Genomic DNA, 5,137 nt, shown 5'->3' on the forward strand with positions numbered 1-5,137 from the left:
TATTGTGGTTGTCTTGAACAAAGGAAGTCACTCAGACTCTTTCATCTATTGCCCTTCATTTACTCAGTTAGCTACAGTAATTGTTTCCTTATGACTGTCTATTCAAATCTGCTTATTTTGCTCCCCTCCTGCCTTTTTTAAGACCTGTGCCTATTATTCCATGTTTCCTCTTTCCTCTCTTGCACTGTTACTTACCTGTTCACCTATACTAGCCCCAACAGGTTTTGATTACTTTTGGTTTGACCTTTAAAATAAGTAAAGCAAGGTGTGTAAGCACATAGCAACATGTTTTCCTAGGTCCTAAGATTGATATTGACTGTTTCATCTTTATATATATATATATGTATATATATATACCAATTTAGCATAGTCAATTTGTCTTCCGCTGCTGGGGATCCCTGATTGCAGTCGAGGTGGGTATATTGCTGCTCACGCCTCCGACGACCCACACGCAGCCCTTAGTGGCCCTTTTTTTCACCTATGCACTCTGCACAGGCGCCTCCCTATCTGCCGATCTGGGTCCTTACACAGCATTTGAAGACCTTACCCACATAGTCCGCTCATCCCGTCCTAGCAGAACCGTGTCTGCTGCAGGCACTGCCAATAATGCCATCTAGATGGCGCCCAGTCGACCGGTGGCAACGCTAAGTTTCGAATCGAGGCGCTGGTGTGCTAGCAGAATATCCCGCTGCACCACCTGGGCGCTGATGCAGTGTTTTTTTAACGGGCAATGAACCTACCTGGTATAATAACCTAATCATGGATTTAACAGGGTTTTGGTAACATTCCATTGGACATTTGATTTATTTTGACATGATTTCATCATGTAATCATTGCAGACTTGTCAGCTGCATATTTATGGTATGAAATTCTAAAACTGTCACATCGTAATGGAGTTCTACTGATGATAAATCTGAGGAATTGGGAGGTCAGTGAAATACACTAAACAGCAAGCTCTGTGTCTGGCAATAAACAGATGATGCACATCAACTGGCTAATAACATTGCTACAGTAAAACATGGTGGTGGCATCATGGGGCAGAATAAAAAATGGCAGTCACCATCCAATCTGACAAAGATGGAGAGATTCTGCCATGAAGAAAGGGGTAAGCTGCCCAAATCCACACTGTAAAAAAAAAAAAAGCGTAAAAAAAACGGTATTTTTCTGGCAGCAGGGGCGCCAGAGAATGTCTGCAAAAAAACAGGAAAAAACTGTAAAATTTAAAACAGAGATAAACTGTAAAAAAACGGTAATTATATTGACCATAATTAACATCTATCACTGTAATTTTACAGGAAATTGTCCTATAATTTCATGAAATCTTCTACTTTCAACATATATTAATTGTTAGAACAGTGTCATACACCTCTAAAAAAACAGAATAATTATCTTTATAAATGATAAACAAAAGTTTAAGTACAGATATATACTACTGTTTTCACAAAATATTTGCATATAAAACAAAAAAAACCATGTAATTTTACTTAGCAAAAGCCCAATTTTAAATTAACTGTCAGAGGTATTGCAAAAAATATCTGTTAAATTGTCTTTTTTTATTATCTAAATACATTAATAAACTGTCAAAATAAAAGCATTTTCTTTCTCTAAAACATAAGTTAACTGTATTTTTAAATTGTTATTCTTCATTTAAAAAAATATACAAAATACAAAAATTTGAAGTAGGTTAAGATTTGTCTGCATAATACTTACTGTGAAATTTTGCAGCTGTTACATGTTACATAGAACTTTAGAACATATATAGAACTTTATAAATGCAGTATATAAATAGCTTTTGTTAATTTCAGCTTCAAAATGGATCAAAATCCCCCACAGTTCAGCTATTTCTGACCCAAATAATTTTCACACAAAAACAGTAAGTGTAGAAACAAGGAGGTTTTAATGTTATGGCTGATCAGTGTAAAAATCAGATGTCTAACACAATACAGCATACAATAAGTGCAATCAGAATTCATTTCAATGGAAAATGTTTAACAAAGCAGCATACAGTTAAGTGAAATGTCTACAAAACATGAGCATGAAACACTTCTGAACAAATCTGAATTATGTACAAAAGTCAGTGCCAACATTAAAGTTTTCAGAAAGTGCAACCACAGTGGGATTCGATAAACAGTACGTCACAAGTGTAATACTCAGTATGGACCACATCTCACTGAATAGCTTTATATTTAGTAATTGAGCTTTATGAGACAGTTTGTTAGCATCTAGTTCCAGTTTTTGGAGTACATCAAAAGTGTATCTGAATGTAGGAGGGTAACTCAAGTTCTAAATCATAAGGTTATAAATATATAAGGCATAAATCAGCCCGAACTGCAAAGGCAAGGAACACACTGCCCAGGTCTTCTAGAACCACACCACCTAATACCACTCCAGTATTGGCAAGGGGGTCCATGGCTTCAGCTCCCTCAACTCTAGTCACATAGATCCCAAGAACAGTCTCCCGATCACTCGTTCAGTTGCAGCCATATCACCATCCTACAATGGAACAGAGGGGGAAAATTACTTTCTTAAACTTAACAGTACACAAATTTCCATTTAGGACTTACATATCTGACATCTCACTTCAACCTTTATTTGAACTCAGACGTACACTGGCCCAAAAAGATGGGGTGGTTGCTGTAACAACTCAGAGGAAACTTGTGCTTACCTTCACCCTCCTAGCGCTGATGGTATTGCGTGATTGGAGGAATCCTAAATTGTAGATGAAATTGGATACTATTAAAATGATATATAAATAAAAAATTACTAAAGAAAACTAAAGGAAATCAAAATCAGCAAGACAAATATTTATAAAGAAATTACCAGCTTAAATAAGAAAATAGACATAAAATACATAAAACTAAAAAGTAAGTAAAAGAACCAAACAGAATAAATAATAAGAATTTCCACATTTTTTCTTCTTCACTTAATCTAAACTTAACTCAGTGTTCAGTCAAAAGTAGCTCAATATTCTTCAATTTAGCATAAAATGTAGAAAAAAAATTACCAGTAAAAGGTCAGTCCAACTGCAACTACACATTTCCAACCATCTGTAAACAGAAGATACAAGACATCAATTATTTTGTTGTAAATAACTCAAATATTATTTCTATAGTAACATTACAAATTAACTGATTATCCAACACTGTTTACATGTGTGTGCTTTCCAGGATAACAGTCACAAAACTCAGGTTTGTAATGATACTAACGTTACAGAATCACTTTGTTTTTAAGTTTGTGCAGAACCTGAGCGCCAAACATAAAGCATGAAGTTCCACTCAGGCTCGAGCTGCCTGCTCACATCTTAGCTAGCTAGGTTGTGTGTCCATGTTTTTTAATGCACTGGCACCGCAAATATTACACATCTTTTTATTTTTTACCTTCTTCTAATATATTTCTGCATTAAGTAATTTAAGCCATTTTTACCTTTCGGGAAATAATCTTACTGCCACAAGTTGAGAATACTGGCTGTTGAACTTGACTAGCTTAGCACTAGCTAGCACCACGGCAGTGCAACGTTATCACACACAGCGCAGCCGGACTTAATATACAGTCAGCCAACGGCAATCTATTAAAATCTGCCTCAAGACTTTAATATGATTCAGAGAAACCCTGGAAAGATGTTAATAAATAAATCACTATAAGCAGGTCCGGCGTTAGCATTAGCACGCGCGAATTAGCGTTAGCATTTTTAAACATATAAAGCATGTACAGCAATATAACTTGAATATTATTCAACTAAAGAGCTATATTAAACAATATAATAAGATAAACATCAATTAGACATATGGAAAAAGATTTTGTAAAGCTTCACATTACCTGAGATGCCATTGAAACACAATGTGCCTTCACGATGTATTGCGTAATCCCCGGTGCGTCATATCCGGTTTCACCTGATAAACTCATTGCATTAAGTAGTTCCAGGGAAATAAAGCAACTAAGTTAAGTTAACTAATAAACACAATGCAGTCATGTTTAAATCTAAAATTTAATTGATTTGTGTCACACCAGCATATATTCTTTATGCAAAACCAACAGGCACTCAAAAGTGTGTAACTGGGAGGTTAGAGCATCATTTTATATCTGTGGTGCTCTGGTTGGAATGTGCACCCAACATGTTGCACAGATGGACTGTAATACATTTTTCTGTGTATTGGGGAATGTGGGGATGGGTAAATTATGCTTGATTTAAATATTATAAATGTGAGAATAAATCACAGTTAATAACATTTTAAATTTGACTATGGTTTTACACAGTTTGTATAAATGCACTTATTTAACAATTCAATCTTTAAATTAATACAAATGCATAAATAAAGTAAAAGTTAAAATCTGTTTAAATTGTATTGTTGCCTGTCTAATAAGGTAGGCAATACCTTTGTTTTTCCAGTTTATGTATATAAAGTAGTGGTTAAGAAATGCAAAATTACAAAATATTTATTTCTTTGCTCACATTTTTTTTTTGCAATTGTACATTTTTAAATGCATTATTAACAGTATTTTTATTTATTTGACAGTGATATATCGGTATAACAAAAGTTTTTTTTTTGAAAATTACAGAAGATTCTGCTATTTTTGTCAATGAAGATTACTTTATTTTTACAGTTAGTTTTGTTAAAAGTGTCATCTAAAAACTGTTAAAAAACAGATTTTTTTATGTATTTCATTTATACAGATTTTTTATGGTAAATCACATGACACTTTTCAATATACAGTTTATTCTTGTAATTTTACAAAAAAATTCTGTCTTTTATAAATACAGGGAAAAACTGTAAAAATGTACTGGGAAAACCTGTAAAATGTTTTTTATTTTTTACAGTGCAGGTGTGCAAACTTGCTGAGATGAATCCTACAAGACTTGCAGATGTAATCACTGCCAAAGCAGCTTCTACAAAAATGCAGCTTCTTCAATTCATATCGATTATAGTCATTCAAAATTATATCTACAACACAATAAAGTGTGCAAAATTCTTAATTCTTTTTCAGTACATGGTATTTTTATGCCCACCTTTTGTCTTTATACTGTAAAGGTCTTCAAATTCTTTTGTTATTATGCTTTCAGATTGTTTTTATGCTTATCTGTGTAAAATTTGACCAGCGTCCATACCAGATTCAAATATTTATTTATTTATTAGGATTA

At 33.7% G+C, this 5,137-nt stretch overlaps 1 long non-coding RNA gene across 1 annotated transcript; it reads right to left on the reverse strand.

Annotated features, from left to right (window-relative positions):
* Positions 1-1,894: 1,894 nt before the first annotated feature.
* Positions 1,895-3,869, reverse strand: LOC134319808 (uncharacterized). The gene is made up of 4 exons (XR_010013571.1): positions 3,817-3,869; positions 3,005-3,047; positions 2,666-2,709; positions 1,895-2,493 (listed from the first exon to the last, which is right to left on the reverse strand). It is a non-coding gene; the product is annotated as an uncharacterized LOC134319808 (long non-coding RNA).
* Positions 3,870-5,137: the final 1,268 nt, after the last annotated feature.

This window comes from Trichomycterus rosablanca, chromosome 1 (assembly GCF_030014385.1).
Source record: "Trichomycterus rosablanca isolate fTriRos1 chromosome 1, fTriRos1.hap1, whole genome shotgun sequence".
NCBI classification, from domain to species: domain Eukaryota; kingdom Metazoa; phylum Chordata; class Actinopteri; order Siluriformes; family Trichomycteridae; genus Trichomycterus; species Trichomycterus rosablanca.